A 22,007-nucleotide genomic window follows, 5' to 3' on the forward strand; every position below is an offset into this window, starting at 1 on the left:
ACAAGGCTGACCCCACTTGAAGAAGATCTGTTCCACTACACAAGGGTTCAGAGACCACTCGTAGGGTAAAAGGATAGTCCTGCTCAGTTTGTCCGCTAAAATGTTGGCCTGACCCAGGATGTGCATTGCTATCAGAAAACGGTTGGTGGAGATCGCCCATTCCCACACTCTCATGGCCTCTCGACAAAGCGGGTAGGACCTGGTTCCCCCCTGTTTGTTGATATACCAGACCACTGACATGTTGTCTGATAGAAGAAGAGAAGCATGAAGGGCCTGCAACTCTAGAAGGACCGCCTTCATCTCTAGAGCATTGATATGCAGAACGGTCTCATTTGGGGACCACATGCCTTGGACAGTCCTGCCTGAGCAATGCCCTCCCCACCCTAGACGGGAGGTTCCATGGTCACCATGGCTTGGGCGGGGTCACAATAAAGGGGCATCTTTTTTGAAGATGCTGGAATTGAAGCCACAAGATGAGGGAAGTTTTGCACACCTTGCTTAGAGGGACCTGTAACTTAAGGGTTGGTATAACAGAGACCACTGAACTTGTAACATCCACTGTAACACTCTCATGTGCAAGGAACCAGATTTATAACTGCTGCCATGGACACTAAGGTCCTCAGAACTAGCTCTGCTGGGGGTGAAGAAGTCTGAAGAAGTGCCAAGACATTGAGGGTCAGGTTCCGAAGTCTGTCTGGAGTCAAAAATACCTTGGCTGGGAGAGAATCTATTCTTGCCCCTATGAAGTCCAGAATCTGAACAGGCTGAAGAGAGAACTTTGCAAGGTTTATCGTGATAACCAGTAAATTTGACAGCTGAATGAAAGAATTTCTTGCTTGAACAAGTTGATGCCTGGAGGGGGTGATGAAGAGCCAATCGTCCAGGTACAGAAAGACCTGAATGCCCTGAACCCTCAGGTGGGCCGCTACAACTGCCATGACCTTGGTAAACACCCTGGGGGCTGTGGTGAGACAGAAGGGTAGGACACTGAACTGGTAGTGATTGGCTCCATGCCGAAAGCGGAGAAACCTCTTGGATCGCCTGTCCATCATAATGTGGTAGGATGCATCCTTGAGGTCTACAGAGCACATCCTCCTTCTAGAATGGCAGGATGGATTGTAAGATGAGCATCCGGATCTTCTCCTTGGCAACAGACAGGTTCAATGTGGATAGGTCAAAAATTGGCCTCAAGTCCTCCTTCTTTTTTGGCACCAAAAAGAACCTGGAATAGATGCCTGATCTGGACTGGTCTGAGGAACCAGCTGGATTGCCCTTTTCTTTAGCAGCTTTTCTATTTCCAAAGCTGCCACCTCCCTTTGACAGAGTGGAACATCTGGGATGTGCTTTGGAGGTATGGGACTGGTCAGAAAGGGAATGGAATAGCCTCTGGATATTTTCTGAAGCACCCAGTGGTCTGACGTTATGGACTCCCATTGAGCTAGGTGCTTTTAAAAATGCCCCCCGACTGCCTTCAGAGTAGAGCAGTCGGGCAACCCCTCAGGGCTGCTAAGCGGGTCGATCTGAAAAAGGTTCCCATGATCTGAAATTCTTCGGTCCCCCTCTGCCTCTGGGCTGGTCCACCTTGTCCCCCTCTGCCTCTAGGGGAAAAGGAGTCCGGAGCGTCCCAGGAATGCTGAGACTTCTGGAACCACAGCTTCTTTTGCCCCCGCTGATTCCTGGAAAAGGACCTTTGGGGGTTAGAGAAGCAGATCTCGACAGCCGACAGCATCTTCCCATCCTTCTCACTCTGGACTAGCATATCTCGGATGGTCTTCCCGAACAGGGTCGAACCGTCAAAAGGGGCATTCAAGAAAGGACATCTTGAAAGGTTCCGAAAAATTGCAAAGCCGGAGCCAGGCATGCCGCCTCATGACAATTCCAGACCCAGCTGCCCTAGCGGCTCCCTCGGTGGCATGAGAGACTAGACGCATGGACGTGTTAGTCACTGACTTAAGAGTGGCCATACATGCTGAGAATGAGCATTTATCCTCTGTCAAAATGGACTCCGGGGGAGACTCAGTGTACTCGTTCACAAGGTTGCACTGAAGTCTGATTACGTGGGCCATGTAGTTCAGTGCTCTTATAGCAAAGGTAGCTGAAGCATACATCCACTTTCCAAGTCAATCCATTGCCCTAGACTCCTTGTCTAGAGGATGGACCGAGGAACTCACCTGCACCAGTTCCTTTTTAGTGGCCACCTCCACCATCATGGCATCAACTGGGGAACCCTTACTCCATGCAGGCTTGTCCGTAGGAGGGCTCAAAATCTTGTCCGGCCTTTTAGGTATATGTTCTACAGTGTTCGGCTCCTTCCAAGCTCTGGAAGTAATGAGGTCCACCAGAGGATCAGCCGGGGGGACACCCAAGAGGTTGATGGGCCTGCATCGAACACCTCCAGGAATACCGACTCATCTGAGGAAGGCTTTTGGGCAGACAAACCTCCCCTCTGATGGAGGATTTCCATTATGTCTCCAAATGAGACATCTTTGGGAGGTGATCTGGGGGAGCCTTCCCCTTCCTCCAAGTCGGTATCTTCTGTGAGGGACTCGGGGGAGTCCATGTGCCTCCTCTTGCGCTTGCATTTGTGAGGGACCTCCTCACGGGGGGGGGGCTCTCTGGGGAGGGCTCACAAACAGCTTCATATTCATTGAGGGGAACTGTCTGGGCCGTATCAGACACAGGCTGTCCCTGGGAGGACTGAATGACAGAAGACACAGCAGCGAGGGAGCAGGGACAGACTCCGACGAAAGAGTGAGGGGTCTTGATCCTCCTGAGAGAACCCTCCACAACATCGAAGGCCTTAGGGGAACCGGCTTCTCTGAAACTAGCAGGACAAGTAACCAAGCTCCTCAGATCAGATGAAGGGATCGGAGCCGGATCCAGAACAGAAGGACCCAGAGAAATGGTATGTCCAAACCATAAAGGAGGTGATGACACACTCATCCCCCCAGATCCAATGCCCAAATCATGGCTCCGAAAGCTCGGATCTGACATAGGATCTGACAAACTCGAGGGCATGGCCGCGTCAAGGTTGGTGGAACCATCAGCGCCGACCCCCTGACTCCAGGGCTCCTTGGATCCAGGGACTCTGAAAACCGGGGATGGATTGGAGAAGGAGCTATTGTGGCAAAAATCGGAACCAAACTCCCTGCTCCGGCAGGAGGGGGAGCCAGCAACACTCCCATCTGCAACTGAGTCTGTAAAAACCTTCTCATTATCTAGTCCATGTCAGCCTCTGAGAGGCTTCTTGTCGATCTGGAGGATGCCACTGAAACCAGCCGAGAGGGCCAATGCGAGGATGACCTCGAAGCAGGCTGAACCTCCTCCTCTGGCTCCGGAAGAAATCTAGGAGAACAGAGCCGAGGGGAAGATGGCTTAGGAGTCTTGTCCGGGGTAGTGACCACTTTAACAGGAGGACCAGAAGGATTCAACGAGTCTGCTGGTCTCTTACGACTCCTATCTTTATCTCTGTCTTTTTCTTTTTCTCTTTCTCTCTCTCTATGCTTCTCCTTCCTCACTTCTCTGTCACCCTGTTTGGAAATGGGAGTGTGAGTCCCGGACAGGGGAGGAGGACCAGAAACTGATACGGCCACAGCTGTGGCCATGGAGGACAAAGAAGAAGCCGATTCTGCTGGGAGAAGCCCAGCCAAAATTTACTTGGCCCTGCAATCCTGCAGACCCCATGGGTTAAAGGCTCCACACATTTTGCAGCGTGAAGAAAGGTGGGGAACTCCCAAACACACGATGCACCGAGTGTGGCCATCAGCTGGGGAAAACTTATGGCCTCACTCTGTGCATTTGGAAAAAGTTGGCTTTGGAGAGTCCGACATCACAACCTCCCCACAGCAGCAAAAGGGCTAACTAAAGCCCTACCTAAACACACACACACACACACACACACACACACACACACACACACACACACACACACACACACACACACACACATACAGAGCAAAGGTGGGAAAGGGAGGCCTACACTAAGTAAAAATACAAAGTTTTACTACTTTTTTTTTTTTTGAACGGAAACCCGAGGGGAGGATGAAGGGGAAGGAAAACACTATCCACACACACTAAACTGACTTTTGTACAGTTAAAGCTGGAAAATCTTACTCTACCTGCCTGCAGTTCAGATATCATGTCTTGGCAAAGCCGTGGCAAATGAGATCTGAGGGTTAGAAGGAGGTTGCAGTGTAGTATGGGTAAGGGGGAGGAGCTTGGAGCTTGGATCTTAGCATGGAAAGCTGCTGGCTTGGATCCATATCGGATCCGAAACCCACAGGTTGATGATCAAATGAAGTTAACTACTTCAGATTTCATTCTTTGCCCTTAAATCTACTGCATTGACTTGTTTCATGAAGCACTCACACACCATCAATATAAAGATTAGGGTTGCAGCTCTCTAATCGATCAACTCATTTCTTAAAATGTTCCATTTTAATAAAAGAATGCGGGCCTTTTGATTTACAAAACCTTTAGAAATTATTCCATATAGTGCATTTGTGGCATTTTTGACCAAAAGCTAAACATTTTTCCTTTTCTGATTCATAACTTAGATCACATTTACAACAGTTGGCAATTAAACTAGGTTGGGGCCAATGCTTTGAGTTTTCTGGCTCAGTCTTATGCTTCACTGAGACTGTGTGAACTCTGGAATTTGCTGGTAGGTTCTGGGGTTTACAGTGAGTGCTGCAGGGGCTACAGTTGCTGCTATGTGCTTGGGCCTGTTTCTTTTAACTACATGCTGCATGCTATCAACATGAGCTTTGTCACTGTGCCTTCTAGAGCTGTTCTCATTTGTAAACTTATTTGTGTGCTTTTCTGTGAGCTCATATATCTGAAAATTATCAATGACCTTATTCAAAGGAAAATCACTGTCATGAAGCAAAATCTTTTGCATCATCATCTTTAATACCACACACAAGTCTGTCATTTATCAACTCATTCCTTAAATCATCAAATCTGCACATTTTAGCTTTGTTTCTCAGGTCAGTTATGTATGCTGCAAAAGTTTCACCGGGCTTTTGATTCCCTGTATAAATTAAGGGCCTCTCCGTTGTAACATTTGTCTTGGGGTTACACATTTCTCTAAATTTACATTTTAAGCACTCTGGGTCCTCCCTTGCCTCAGCCTCAACAACAATATGATGGTTTACCCCTCTCCTGTATAGATAGCAGGTGCATACACAAATGAATGCTCCCTTTCGAAGGCTTCTGATGCAGCTAAATTAAGCAGAATAAATGCCTTTGTACTGTCATCTTTATCAGAAAATGCAGCCTGTATGAAAATGTCTTACTTTTGCTCAAACACTCTCCAGTTCTCAGCAATATTACTGTCAAACACAAGTGTACTGGGTTTTTGAAATCTGTCTGCCATGCCCACAAAGTATGCACAAACACATTGAAAAATATGGCCCTTGTAATTATATACGAAAAAACTGTTCTGGGAGCTTGTAACAACATTCAAATGCACAATAAACTCTTCAGAATACTGTACTTTGCAAAATATGCTCTGTAATGGCTGTATTCTTTGAAATAACTTTGCTGTAACACAGCATAAACATGCAAACACTTTATACACTTCTGAAAACTCTGATATTTTTGCCCAATGTGAAAATATGTGCTTTGCAAATATGTGGTCATTTCCCCTTATTTTATTCATTTTATGCAATTTGGACTTTATTTCACACATTTTCCTTAATAATTTGAATAATCTGAAGTAGTTTACTTAATTTGATCTTCAACCTGTGGGAATACAAGTCCGTATCGGATCCGAGCCAGCAAAGATTACTCGCATCAGCTCTGAGCTCCAGACTCCTCCCCTTACCCATAATACACCTCCCTTGCCTTCCATCCCCAGATCTCATTTGCTGCAATTTGTGAAACATTGTATCTCTATTGCTCCAACTAGCAGGGTGTTTTTTGACTGTAAGTTTTCAAAGTTTTTGTTAAATTAGCCGTTTTAAATTAGTGTAGGTACCCTATCTCCCCTCCCATCACTTTGGCATCATGTGTTGGCATGTAGTAGTTGTTAGCTGGTGTAGTTTGTCTGTGGTGCTCCTCCCCCCTTTCTAGTCAGTTTTGTGTGGTGAGTGGGTTTGTGTTAAATTTTTAGGAAGAAAGTTTTTGTTTGTTTCTTCTCTTTCTTCTTAGATATGGCTGAAAAGCTTATTTTTAAGCAATGCACAGAGTGTGGCCATAAGCTCTCCCCAGTGATGGCCACACTCTGTGTGTATTGTGCTTAGGTGAGGCCCACGTCAATACTGACTGTTCCATTTGTGCGGGGTTCAACCCCAGAGCTTTGAAGGACAGAAAGGCCAAGTTGGCTCTCAAGGGGTTTCTTCCTGCCACTGATCCTCCCTCCTCTTCCTCGGCTTCGGTCACTGAGGCTGCCGTGACTGCCTCTCCTGCTTCTCTGCCTCTGGCCTCCCCTCCCTCCCAGGCTGGGACTGAAACTCCTCTAAGCCTGTGATAGTGGAGCAGAGGAGGGGTAGAGAGCAGGAGAGAGAGTCGAGGACGAAAGAGAAGAGGAAGAGGTCTCTGGACCTCTCGTCACCAAGCAAGTCTCCTGGGATCTGTGACTCCCCTCGGCTCTGGTCTCTGAGGTTCTCCCCAGAACTTGAGGAGGAATGCCCAGTCTCCCAGGCCTCAGCTCCCTGACCAGCCAGGTTGGAGTCTGTGGCCTCGTCTCGGTCGACCCTTTCTCTATTGGACATGGATCTGGATAAGATGATGAGGCACTTTATCTGTACACAAATCCAGATGGGGGTCTTGCCAGCCCCCTCTCCCTCAGGAGGGGGCAGCTCGCTTCCTTTTTTTCAGCCTATTACTCCGGCCTTGGGCGCTGGCACCAATGGTCCTTGCATCCTTGACGCCGGCAGCTGCTTGGAGCATCTTGGATCTGACCAGTTCAGATCTGAGCTGCTCTGAGAGCCAGAGCCTGGGGGTCAGATCCGAGGGAGTGGAACCTTTTTCAGTGGCTCCGACGTTGTCGGACCAGATTCCCTCTCTCGGTGCTCCGGCCACTTTGGGTCCAGCTCCGATTCTTGCATCGGACCCAGAGAGACCGGCCTCCTTATTGACTTCACAGGAGGTCTGCTCTCCTTTGGCGTTTGATGTGGTAGAATGGGTCTTCTCCATCAGACTGAGGCCCCTGACCACCCCCTTGGGCTCCACCCAGACCCCCTCAGCTCTATCTATGGTCCCTGTCATCTTACCAGAGGGACAGCCCATGCCCAAAGGGCCCCAGACAGTTCCCCCAGAGGAACAGATGGGTTGCAAGCACGCCCCAGAGAGCCCCACAGGAGATGTGCCTCACAAGCATACGTGTAAGAGGAGGCACTTGGACTCCCCTGAGTCCCTAACCGAGGACACAGACTTAGATTAGGGGGAGGGCTCCCCAAGGTCACCTCCTGATGGTGACATCATGGAGATCCTGCACCAGAGGGGAGGTTGGTCTGCCCCCAAGCCCTCCTCTGATGAGTCTGTGTTTCTGGAGACCTTCAGCATGGGCCTGACTACATCTTGGGTGTCCCCCCATGGATCCTTTAGTGGATTTGATCACCTCTTGGGCGTGGAAGGAACCTGATACCATTGGAGCCAATCCCCAAGTGCCCTGCTAAGGTTTTGAGTCTCCCTATAGACAGGCCTTCCTGGAGCAAGGGCTCCCCAGTGGATGCCATGGTGGTAGTAGCAGCCACGAAGAGGGAACTATCTCAGGAAAGTTCCTCGGTCCACCCTCCTGACTGAGAGCCTTGGGTGATGGGCCGGCTAGGTAAGCGGGTGTATGCTTCAGCTACCTTTTCAGTAAGGGCAATGAACTTCTTGGTCCATGTCACAAGACTCCAACGTGACCTGGTGAAGGAGTTGGAGGAGTCTCCACCCAAGTCCATGTCGCAGGAGGACAAGGCTTTGTTCTCCATGAAAATGGCCACTTTGAGAGCAGTATCGAATATGTCCATGTGACTCCTCTCCTATGCAATGGAAAGAGTGGCTAGGGCAGTTGGGTTCAGTGTGTCCATGAGGCGTAATGCCTGGCTCAGGTTTTGCCAATTTACTAAACCCTTTAAGATGTCCTTTGCCAATGCCCGTTATGACGGCTTGACTCAGTTCAGTAAGACCGTCAAGGAGACACTAGTCTAACCCTCAAAGGTCCTTTTCCCGGAACCAGAGAGGGTAAAAGAAGATGTGGTTCCGGAAGTCTCAGTATTCCACACTCAGTGCTCTTCTTCCCCCAGAGTCAGAGGGGGACAGAATGGATGCTGGCCCAGAGGCCAAGGGGGTCCATGAAACTTCAGGTCTTAAGAACCTTTCTCTGACAGACCCGGGCAGCAACCCTGAGGGGTTGCCTGACTGCTCTACTCTGGAGGCAGTTGGAGGGCGATTGTCCTTGCACCCAGCAGCATGGGAGTCTATAACAACAGACCACTGGGTGCTGCAAATCATATCCTGAGGATATTCTATCCCCTTCGTGGTTTCTCCAACACCTCCCAAACTCCTCATGGATGTTCCACCCATGCAAAGGGAGGCAGCAGCACAGGAAATTTCCAAGCTGCTAGGAAAATGAGTCACCAAAACCGTACCCCCAGGTCAGTTCGGATAGGGCTTCTACTCCAGGTTCTTTTTGGTGCCAAAGAAAACATTGGATTTAAGGCCCATTCTGGTCCTTTCTACCCTGAACCTGTCAGTGGCCAAAGTAAAGTTCGGGATGGCCACACTACAGTCCATCGTGCCATACCTGCAAGAGAGCAACTGGATGTGCTCGTTAGATCTCCAGGATGCTTACTATCACATAAAAATCCACAGAAGCTCCAGGAGGTTCCTCCACTTCCAGCTAGGGGCCAATCATTACCAATTTCAAGCCCTACCCATTGGTCTCACCACAGCCCCCAGGGTGTTTACCAAAGTGAAGGCTGTGGTAGCGGCTCACCTGAGGCTTCAGGGGATTGAGGTCTATCCATACCTGAACGATTGGCTCTTCACTGCTCCCACCAGGCATCTACTTTCCCAAACCAGGGACTACTTCATGACACTTGCCCTGAGTTTGGGAATCACAATCAACACATCCAAATCTCTACTAGACCCTCTACTAGAACAGGTGATAGACTACATTGGTGCCAGGATAGACACACTCCACGGCAAAGTGTTCCTGACCTCGGAGAGAGTTCAAAACCTCAGGATGCATGTCTCCCTAATTTACCATTCTCATCTCCCGACAACGGAATCTGTATTTAGGGCCCTAGGCTCGATGGCGGTGACCATAACTCTCCTTCCATGTGCCCGCCTACACATATGGATTCTTCAGTGAACTTTGGCAGTTCAGTGGTCCCTGTTGGATTTACCACTAACTTATCCTATCCACCTAAGTCAAGTGTGTCGGTCATCCCTCACATGGTAGATGAGCTCTCTGGACCTTTTGGAGGGATGACCCTTCTTTCCTGCCCCAGCCCAAGCCACAGTGACCATGGATGCCTCCCAACTCGGGTGGGGGGGCATTGTTTGGGCAGGACAGTCCAAGGCCTGTGGTCCCCCATAGAGACCAGTTTGCATATCAATGTCCTAGAGATGAGGGCGGTCCTTCTAGCGTTGCAGGCCCTTCATGCCTTTCTTCCTCTGGGGACAATTGCTGTTCAATCAGACATGTCAGTGGTCTGGTATATCAACAAACAGGTAGGGACCAGATCTTATCCCCTTTGTCGCGAGGCCATGAAAGTGTGGGAATGGGCGGTCTCCACCAGTTGCTTTCTTATCGCAATGCACATTCTGAGATGGTCCAACATTCTAGCAGATAGGCTAAGTCGGACCATTCTGATGCTTTACAAGTGGTCTCTGAATCCGTCAGTAGTGGAACAGATCTTCAGCGAGTGGGGTCAACCTTGCTGTGATCTCCTCGCATCTCCTTCCAGCACGAGGTGCAGCAGGTTTTTTACTCTGAACCCCCCGACGGGGGAGTCCCCCAGAGACACTCTAGTTCATGCTTGGCCTCCTGGTCTTCTGTATGCTTACCCGCTCATCCCGAGGTTTCTGCAGAAAGCTTGTTGACTGGGGAGCAAGGTGATCCTCATTGCCCCATTCTGGCCTTGCCAGGTATGGTTTCCCTTCCTTGGATCTCACCTTCTGGCTCCACCTTGGATCCTAAGATCCCTTTCAGGATCTGATTTCACACCCATCAGGGGTGCCGCATACGAATCTGGACAGCCTGAAGCTCACAGCTTGGCTGCTCCAATTCCCGTGATTGCTAGGCCTTTCCTCCTCAGTTAAGTCTATTTTGGTAGTTGCTCATAAGTCTTCAACCAGAAAGGTTTATCGCAGCAAGTGGAAATGTTTTCCCTTCTGGGCCTCTCAGAGGAGTTTAGATCCTTTCACGGCTCCTATTTCCACTATTCTTGATTTCCTAGCTGATATTTTCCATCACAGAGCTAGTTCGTCTACTGTCAAAGTTCATTTGGCTGCCATTTTTCTCATTTTCATATGGGTGAGAATTCTGCATCCTTGGCATCTTCTAGGCTGTGTAAAGCCTTCATCAAAGGCACCTTTTTGCTACGTCCCCTAGACAAATATCCTGTCCCCTGAGGGACCTTACTATGGTCCTCCAAGCTCTGGTCGCCCTGCCTTTCGAGCCTGCCGCTACTGTTGATCTAAAGTTTCTGTCATGGAAAACAGCTTTTCTGGTCACTATTACCTCTGCTAGGAGGGTTTCAGAATTACAGGCCTTGTCCAGAAAATTCCTGTACATGATTTTTCATAAAGATAGAGTTTCCCTTCAAACCAATCCATCCATTCTTCCTAAGGTGGCATCACCAATCAATATCAATCAGACGCTAAATCTGCCGATGTTCTTTCCCAATTTTACCAAGATTGAATACAAACTACACATGTTGGATGTTCACAGACAGTTATGATTCTATTTACACAGGACAAAACATTTTCGTAAATCTGATCAATTGTTTGTTTTGTTCTATAGACCCTTTTTGGGCAAACCTATTTCCAAGGTCACGATAGCTAGATGGATTTCTTCATGCATTCTGCAGGTCTACAAGGATAAAGACGTGTCTCCTCCAGGTCAGGTTAAAGCTCATTCCACTAGGTCCATGGCTACATCTGCAGCTTTCTGGTCTAGGGTGTCTTTGGATGACATTTGCTCGGCAGCTACTTGGTCCTCATCTCATACGTTTATCTCCCATTATAAATTGGATTTGACATCTAGAAGGAGAGCATCCTTTGGCTCTGCAGTTCTCCGGAATATCCTTCCATGAGGCCACCCAGGAGTTTAGTAGCTGGGGACTCTGTCCAACAGGTTGAAGATCAAATAAAGTAAACTACTTCAGAGAAAGAAGTTATGTACTCACCATAATGTTCCATCTGAGTAGCTGTACTTCATTTGTCTTTAACCATCCCTCCCTCCTTCCCCCAGACTTTTGGCGCATGTTCAGCCTACAGGCTGTAAGTATAGATCACAAGTATGTTATCAGGTCGGGTTATAAGTGTAAGTTCAACAAACTCGATCTGGGGATGGAAGGCAAGGGAGGTGTATTATGGGTAAGGGGAGGACTCTGGAGCTCGGAGCTGATGCTAGTAATCTTTGCCAGCTTGGATCCGATACAGATCCATATTCTCACAGGTTGAAGACAAATGAAGTACAACTACTCAGATGGAACATTATGGTGAGTACATAACTTCTTTTTCTTATCAATATCGTACATATCAGTTTATGCAAATATCATTTAGAATGTTCTGTATGCCTCGTTTCATATTTTGTGAATAAGAAATAGTGCTGAGCAAGTTTTAATATCTAAAATTTGGTTCTGACCTGTTTTGCAAAGTATGCACATTATAGGGATGATTCACTCTTGTATATTCCAGCAGTTCCAAGATAGTGGCTTAAGTCATTTTAGCCATGGCGCCTCTAACACCATGTCCTTTAGACATGCTTCTTCTGACATCATGTCCTTTTAGATATGCCACTTCTGACACCATGTCGCTCGTCCCTCTCTAACATAGATGACAAGCAGGTGGGGTATTTCATTTAGATGCTTTAATACATAGAAACACATCAGGATGGATAGTAGCATCATAAAATACAAACTAGTTAACAGACAGACCTTAAATACTTACATGCTTACATCGCAACAACTTACTACAAAATGGCAGTCTAGCTTACACATGCTCAGTATTTATACACTTGTGCTAACCATTGGATAGCTTCTTAAAGGTCCATGCACACACATTGCTCTAAAACTTCTGCAGACATGGCTGGTGAAGGGAATGATGGTGTTCCATTCAGAGGACAAAGGTGGAGTTTTGAGGAGTCCAGGATTTTTGTGGTACTCCTCATGAAGTGAAGCTGCACAGCTGGCAGCTGCATTACGGATATTATACTGGGTCTCAGTATAAGACTGAGGCTTGGAATAGCTTGGCCAAGGCAATCTCTGGTGCAACTGGCATCCGACACAATGGACAGCAATGTCATCACCACTACAGTGACATGAAGACGTGTAACCAAGACCTCCTGAGCTGATGGCAGAATGAATTTAAGATGGCAAACACCCCTCAGTTGTGTAAGTTTACTAACCCATCAGCTGTCTATGATAAGGCATTAATTAGCCATCAAACACAGTTATTCATTATGCAATCATATGACTTTTTTTTCTTTTCTCTACTCTACAGCTGCAGCAGATATAGCAAAAAACTGTGAGGTAATCAGGAGAGACTAACTCACCTCAGAGAGGCATGTGGTACATATGCATCAGGTCTGAATGCAAGGCAGAGAAGTATTTTCAGTCCATTATGCTATATCATCTTTAGCAGGCATACTTTAACTTTTATATCAAACATGTATACCTGTGACTCCACCAGTAGCTCCTGGCTTTTGCATGAGACAATAAGTGCATCAGTTTAATTATATGTGGGCTCAATATCCAGAAACAGACATTAGATTTCTTTACAGGATAGTATTAATAAAACATTAACTGCAATACTGCAAACAATTAACAATACATTTTTGCAAATGCAGTTATTAACTTTGAAAGCATATATCTTATATGGCATAGTCAATGAAATGATTCTGTTTGTCTTAAATCATTGTGATTGATTTGATTAATTGACTGAGTTTATGACTCACTTGATGTCTTCCCATTATATCTGGATGTGGCAAAGGTATACATATTTATTCCCATATTTATCATATTTATGTATTGAAATAATAAAATAAAATAATGTGACATACCATTGATCTAATTCTCTCTCTCTCTTTTTTCCGCCCCCACCATATCTCTTTTCACACACACACACACACACACACACACACACACACACACACACACACACACACACACACACACACCCACACCCACACACGTTTATATATATATATATATATATATATATATATATATATATATATATATATATATATAGAGAGAGAGAGAGAGGGGTGGGGGGAGTACCACACATTGTGCCTTTGAGTAAAATTTGATTAGTCTGACCACAGGAACAATCGGGTTTCACAGCCATTGCTACTGAAAACAAAATGACCATCAACACATTGAGCTAGACTGACCACTGTATTTTGGCCCTCCATACCTCCACAGGTGGCCTCAGTGGTACCACCACAGTTAGCACTGACACCCATCACATCTGGGTCGAAACCTGTCAGCATCACCTCCACAACTCATTCTCTACCTGCTCCACCTACATCAGGTAGCTCTGCCCTGGCTGCTGGTGCAGTGGTATTCTCTGGGAGCAGTAGTAATGCAGGTGATGATTTTGTTAACCATAAAGAGTTGATAGGGTTGGTGGAGGGAATAAACAAGAGAGAACTTGGTTCTCAGATCAGCAGGGTTTAAAAGGCCCTATGCCATATTGCCAAAACAATGCCACACCTGGCACTGATCCAGAAAATTGGCACAGGAGATTGTGATGACTGTTCTGAGGTGAGGACTGTATTCTAACTATTCTCACGCTGGATGTGGATGTGCCTCCTATGTTCCCTACCCATCATTGTCTGTCTTGTATGACCTGTATGCCTGCATCTGCTGCCTGACCTACCCTCTCTACCTGACTCTCTCATTCCTAAGCACCTTCCCCAACATTCCTCTCTCAAAAAAAAAATTATGCCACATACATAGTTTTCCACTTCACCTATGTTTCATCTTAACACACTTTGATTTGGTCAGATTGGCAATACAATGTTATTCTGTTGTTGTCACCCTTCCCTGGTGTGATGACTGTCCAGAATCATGAAATTCTTTGTACAATTTTATGTTTCTGCTGTGAAAAAGTGGATAGCTATGATGCTGCCCTACCACCATCCTATAAATTCCGGTATTCTTTCCCGTTACTCAGCTTGCCCCCTTTTTTCACCACTGTCCTATCAACCCCTTTTCTGCACATTTAATCTCGTCAAAAAAATAGAATAACACACAACATACATGTCCAGAAATGACACATCAAAAAGCCTTCACAGTCTGTCCTGGACTGGCATCTCGCACGAATGCTAACTGGCACTGAGTGGCATTTCACGTCATTTGGCAAAAAGTTGTGAGTTTTTGCCCTCACCCACACTAATCTGGTTGCTTTCAAGTAATGTGCTTAAATCTGCTGTACTATTGGAGCAAAGAGTAAAGGCACTATTTTGAAACAGTCAGTTTAGCAGTTCTTAGACTGCTAAATGTGATGATGTATGGACAGTTCTTAGACTGCTAAATGTGATGACGTTTGGACAGTTCTTAGACTGCTAAATGTGATGAAGTATGGACAGTTCTTAGACTGCTAAATGTGATGAAGTATGGGATGTATTCTGATAATTATTCTGTTTGTAGTCTGATGTTTTTGCACAGTGTCAAGTGTTTGATTATAGGTGTATGTCAAACTATTATTTCATGTCATTTTTATATTCCTATCCTATATTTAACTGTAAATGTCTGAAATTTTCTCTAGTTACATTTCATGAACATAGCATTTGAATAGTCCAGTAAGAAAGCATTTACCAAAACAATACATTCCCAGCAGGGAAACTTAGTAAACCACGGGCATCCTGCTTACTTATGTCTTAATTTTGTTTCTACTCTCCTACTCTTTCGTAAACCCTATAATAAGCACTTTAATTTACAAAACATAAAAGATCAATAATGAGGAAACAGCTCAGAGTAACACATCATAAACATGGTCCTAAGTACACCATAAACAAAACTCTTGGTATCTCTCACTCCATCTTTCTCTCTCTCTCCCTGCATCCGTTTACCCTTCTGCTTTAGTAAGTTGTCACTGTTCCTTCAGTTGTGAAGTAGGAGGTTCTTTGTGCTACGCTTAGGTAATGCTCAGATCTCTAGACCTATTTTTGCATACTTTCAATGGTTCTAGTCCAGAAATATGCCAAACTGTTATTGACTACTTTTATTAGAATATTCCATGTGTAGGTATTGCTTACATATTGTGTTGAGTCACCATTACCCTACTTCTGTCATAATGTTCCCTATCTCCCCCTCCCTATTTCTAGCCCTTTCTGTATCATCAGTCTGGCTCCTCAGCATTTGCACAATGCCTGGCACCTGTAACACAGCTTATGTCACAGCCTTGTGAGTCTTTAGCATCAGCCTCATTACTCTGGTGCCATCATGCTACTTTGTTTACCTCGCTGAACTGTTTATAGTCAGACTAATCTCTCGAGCAGGCTGAAGAGTTGAATGTATACCAAACAGGATGTTCCAATTGCAAATATTGTTAGGAAGCATGATGTCCAAATATTCCTGGCTTCATGACAAATGTGTAAATCATGACATGTAACACCTTACGATAAGATGTGTCTTTTCAGCATTGGATCATTTATTATGCTGCCGGCTGTAATGTATACCTTATGTAATGTTGAGATTGTCATTACAGTGATGAAGCCTGATGCCTGCATTCTCCTTTGCCTCATTGTTTTGTAACTGTCCCTTCAAACCAGGAAATTTAAGGTTGTTAATTAACATTTCCTGTGTGGTCTTTTGATATAATTCAAATGTCTGCAAAATGCTTTTGGCATAATGTCAAGGGTGCAAATCCAGAAATACTTAAAAGTCATATGTAATTTTTTTATTTATATTACTGTTTTGTGTGTAAGTGTTGTCTGCATGTCTTAATAACCCACCATTATCTGGCTTATGTTTCAGTCATGTTTCTTCATTTCGACCCCTGCTTTCTCTCTACTGGAAACACTTGACTGTAAAAAGCAAAACAGATTATTTATCAGGAAAAAACATAACAGTAACACACCCCAAAGATGTTAAAAAATGCCCAAGAAAAATATAACCTTCTTTGTCTGTCTGTCTGTATCCCTGTCTTCATGTTCCAACTTCTTTATCATCACTTTTTACTATTACATATTTATTCCTGGAATGTATGTACACATTATGGGATTTTACAATTGTCATGTAATACGTTTTCCTTTGCTTCAATCAGTTGTCAGATTTGAAGTTTATGAAGTAGCAGTTCATATGTAGTGTGCTTAACTAATATGCAGGTTTGTAGTTTTTTTTTTTTTGGAATACTTTCAAGGTTCAAATCCAGATGTATGCCAACTGTTTTTGAATGTTTTATATAGTGTTTACACTAAAGGCTTAGAATGAGTTACACCAAGCAGTACAAAATACATTTGAGAAGTTAAGAAGATGATGCAAAAAAAAAAAAGTAGTAGGAAGAAACAAGTACTAAAAAAAAAAGATTTTTTTTTTTTTTTTTTTTTTTTTAAAGTAAAAAAAGCAAAAAGCAATAGTATATCTCATGCAGGCAGGCAGCACATGAACACATGTGAATATAGTAATTCACAGTCCACACAAAGTTTGAAAAAAAAAAAGGACTGACTCCTTTGGGTGTAACTGTTGGATATACATTTTATTAACACACCATTATCCCACTGCTGTATTAATGTGCTTTTTCCCTTTTGGGAATACTGTCTTGTAGAGATCTTGCCTGAATAATTATGATAAAAATGAAGAGTAACACAATACAAATGTGTGCAGAAATGAAACATAATCTAATCTCTTAGTCTGTATGTGTATGAATCTTTTCTGACAAGACTCAAGGGCTGCAAAAACTACTAGCACTTTTGGTGACTCCCTACTAGGTGAGGAAAGTCTATCTATATTTTTGTCTACAACATGTTTAAACTGATAGAGCTACTTTCTGTTTCACCTGCCACAGTTTGTTTTCTGTTTTTAAGAAATCTGCTTGGACTGTTTTTTTTTGTTTTATTTGTGCAGTAACCTTCGATAAACCAGCATTTGTTAAGATCGTTCATGGTTCCAGTTGCTTTTGTTTGCTGATACATTTTGCTCTATGTGGCAGATAGACACTTAATTACAGAGGCCACACATATCGTGTGTTTTTTTATATTGGTTAATTTATTTCTTGAGTGATATTTAAATGCACAGGGAATTTCTGGGTCTTTGTCTTTTCTGATAACACTGAAGGCCTGAAAAAACTACAAGCACTGGTGGTGACTCCCTGCTAGTTATTTTTCCCACCTACCTTCCCATTCATTTGATCTGTTTTTTAAACTAGATAATTTTAAGCTGCCCACCCTTACTGTAAATTGAGCTTTACACCTTTAAATACTGCTGTTTATATCTTGAATTATTTATTTGCCTTTCCTTGTGCTTACTTTGAAAAAAAAAGTGCATTTTGCCTCTCATTGTCTGTTCTACTGATTTATTTGCCCTGAATTCATTATCTAGCTAACTGTTAGATAAAGTAGTTTTATTTTACACTCTACCAAGCAGTTGTCTGTGTCTTTAAATCAATATAACAGTGGATTTTCTATCCAGTGGCAGTGGGTGGTAGCCTGGTCTGTATAGGGTGGGGAAATGGGTCCCCTTTACATGGTTGACATTTCACAATGTCGACATTCATATGACCGAGACCATATGATCGACATTTGAAATATCGACCATGGGGAACCGGCATCTCTGTACAGTGTGGAATGGAAATATTTCCATTTCCGCACTATTGTACGATCTCGGAGTTTGTATATTAAAGTTACAGGGGGGAGCCCCCCTGCTAGCATCATTACAGCTAGGTTTTTATTTATTTATTTTTTTGTCTGCTTGTATGTTTGACATTTCAAATGTCGATCATATGGTCTCGGCCATATGAATTTCGACATTGTGAAATGTTGATCATATCAAGGAGACCCGGGGAAACATACCAGAGATTCCTGCATGAAGCTGTTTTATTGGCTGGATGGCTTATTAATTAGATTACCTTGTTTCAGTGCCTTTATAAATGCTGCAGAATTGAGTGGCTCCTGGCTTATTTCTACAAAGCAAAGTACTTTTACTGAATAATTAATGTATCTTTTAATTTTAAGTCCAGATATTCTTTTACATTAGGAAGACTGGGATTATTCATCTAGTGGCAGTAAGGGTTTACTGGGTGATATGAGTTGGGAAGCACAAAATAAAGGTATCTAACTGTGATCATTTTATTGGACAGAGGGCTCAGTAGTCAATTTTCTGTATTTCCAGTGATAGTATAAATTTATATACATTTCCATGGAGCTACCTGCTGTGCCAGTGCCTTGTATGGATGCAAACATCTGGAAACATTGCTTATTTTCATTATACTGTGAAAGTTTACTGTGCTTATAAACTTATTATAGCACCCAGGACTATTTCTGCTATGAGAGCATCTGATTTGGCATTGGGCAGCATCACTGGTTAGGTTACCTGCAGATTATATCACGTACGCACCCTTCCTTCATCTGGTTACAAACACCCTCCTTGCCTAACCTTTCAAGTACACATTAGGACCTGCAACCATGGATGGGCACTTTCTTGCTATCTCTGCATCTAGCTTGGTGGGCATGGATATCCTACTTAATTCTCAAACAGACCAATACAGTATGTGACAGATGTAGTTGCACATTGACACTGGAGGCTAGACTCTCACATACAAACACAAAAAGCAATAAACAGATTGTCAGCAACTAACACACATCACTCACTACACCCGCAAAGGACCACAAGCATAGACCCACATATGTGGAGGTGCTTACATGTAACTTATTCAAATCTCAAAGGCCTCTCAGGTGCAGTCCTCAGAAATGCTGCATGTATGCAAACAAGACAATTCCCAACACAACACTTAAAACCACATCTCATTGTGCCTCAGATACCAAGCCCATAAGATGAAACACTCCACAACTCAATATTTTGGTTATAGGAAACTCCATTGTGGGACACACTGATGTCCCACTTACCAGGCTGGATAAAGGGGAAGGTTACAATTAGTTGTGTCAGGGGCCAGGGCTCACCAGATCATGCAAGTACTCAGGTCACATACCCACATTTGTGCGGCACGTGTGATTCAGGCAGTGTACTGTGTCTTGTGATCTCAGGTAGTCAGTTCAGATCCAGCCATTACTCCTTAGATTCACTTGAGTTAGTATGACTGTGAATGTGCATGTAGGTAATTTTGTTGTTACCCAGCTATTTCTTGTATACATGCATAGCTGGGAATTTCTATTACAAGAATATATGCTCATTATTCACACACAAATGCTTTATTTGATAATTATGATGCCATGGATTGAAATTTGGCTAACTACTAAGGCTTTTCCTGTGGTGTGGGGAAATGAGATAGTGTTTTGTGTGCTGTTGCCTTAGTAAGGAATGTGTTCAAATTTGTGATTATCCACACATTGTGTATAATTGCCATTCTCCCATCACAGTGGCAGCAGAATTATGCACCATGTGTGCTGGGGTATACCTAGCAGGACATAATGTTGTGTGAGAAATAGACATATAGCAACAGTCCTTTAAAGACATTACTGGCAACATATCCCTTGCAGCAATAATATGATGTCAGTGCTTCAAATATTCAATATCTCACAATGTTAGCAACACAATATTATCAACACTTGCACCATGGTGCATTCATTCTTCACAGTGTCATATAGCTTCTGACAACACATACTCAGCTGTTCAAAATATACATTGAGTAACATTGTGTTCCCTTATGCATTTATGCATGAATAACATACACAACTGTTATAAAGTGTCCCTTTCATCTCATGCAAATTATTTGCACCACAATCATACGATGTAATGACTTCACACAAGGGGAGTCTCGGAAGTGTGTTATGATTTCCACTCTGGTACAAGTGATTCATACACATGTTGTTAGTTAGTAGACTTACATAACTTGATGTTCAATTCCAGCAAAGAGCAACATTATATAAATGTACTGACGTAACACAAGCAACACTGCATGAAGTTATTACTCTCAATTTTTACTTTGGAGAAAGAAATATAAACTCATTTTGAAATCTGGCAGTAAAACAGTTGTTCTGCAAATGTTGTGGTGTGAGTGCTCCTACAGCACATGCATTTAGTAATGTCTTGTATAACATATCAACACAAACAGAGCCTGGTTCAGTTCTGGGTCAGTGTGTACAAAGCAACAGAAAAGCTTCCCTGGCCAAGAAACATTCATATCGCACTGCTCAACTTGCATGAACATTAGCATAGTTACCTCCTTGTCATCATTCTGACAAAATAATATTGGGAAAATTATCATCTAATGTCCTTTCTTAATTAACAGATTAATTTCAGTTATTTGTGACAAGATCCATTGCTATGTCATGTGGCAGACCTAGTTGTTACACAGCTCTGCAGTGCGTGTTGCATGATAGGCAGAGGTTTGAATCTGGTGGCATCTGTTTGTCATATACCTTTGCCAGACAGGAGTAGGTTAGGCAAAGAAAGTATTTGCACCACAATCATACCTCTTGCTGACTCCATATCCTTCAAAATATTTTTATCTTTATATAATGTTTTGGACTATAACTGTGTGTGGTAGTAATTATTTCATTTAGTATCTTTATCATACAAAGTGTTTTTGTTTGTATAAGGGAACTGTAGAGTTGTTAGTTTTGTCTTTACAAACTTTCTTTGTAACTCAATGATGAAAATAAAATAAAATAAATAAATTTATGGCACAGTCAGAGGGTCACATTTTAAGGCATCACCCTCCAAGGTAGGGAATCCATTACAATAGGAAAGTGCTGTAAGCCCTTCAAGTGTGTTCATCATGACACTCACAGTATTACCTGTTTCTGTGTTATCAAAAGTTGATACAAGCTTTCTGATATCGGTCCTGGCATCTGTTTGAGTCTGGCAAGATGCAGATGTTGAGTATGTCATTGATTGTTCACAGGCATTATTTAATTTTCATATAATAATTGTGTATTACATGTCTTCATCCAAACATTTATGTATTACTGCAATTATTATCTTTATACAACAGGACAGTTTACATAACATTTTTTACTGAACATTTTTTACTGTATAGCATGATGCAAGTTCATCATAAAAGTGGGCCTGCGTTAGGACACTTTCTTCTGTGTTTGTATTGTTTGTGTGCTGTTATGGCAGTGGTTGCTGTAATTTCTTGTTAGCATGTAGTAGATGTGCCCCATTTACAAACAGAGACCTTGACCTACTGCAATGTCATCTGTCACTTGTGTATTTTGAGTGTTATTATAGTACTGTTTAGGATGTACAAGAAGATACAGCTCATTCTTGTAATACATGTTTCAAGGTAATGTACCCTTTTTCTAGCATTGCCAAATGACAACAAATGGCAAAACATGTGACTTTCTGATGTGCATGACACAGCAACTATAGGGCACATTTCTTCTTGTTTTACACATGACGAAGTGAAAAACACAGCATTATTGTCAGTTATCACACATACATTCCTTATATATACATGCCATATTCAATAACTGCAGTCTATGTGAATATTTCCTTATGTATCCATTGTCCTTGTTAACTATCTCAACCCAACATGTTATCAACATTAATATCACATGTACTCCCCTTTTTTTACAATGTTGCTTTGTGTCCCTGTCACATCCTTTTTTAGCATGTCGGTTTTTAGTTATGAGCATGGGTCAAGAATTGTGAACAGGATTAATTCTTATTACATCAATATGGAAGTATTTATGTTTAAAATGTTTCTTTATGACA

Source organism: Protopterus annectens, chromosome 10.part0 (genome assembly GCF_019279795.1).
Source record: "Protopterus annectens isolate FY-2018-M chromosome 10.part0, PAN1.0, whole genome shotgun sequence".
In the NCBI taxonomy this organism is placed as follows: Eukaryota; Metazoa; Chordata; order Ceratodontiformes; family Protopteridae; genus Protopterus; species Protopterus annectens.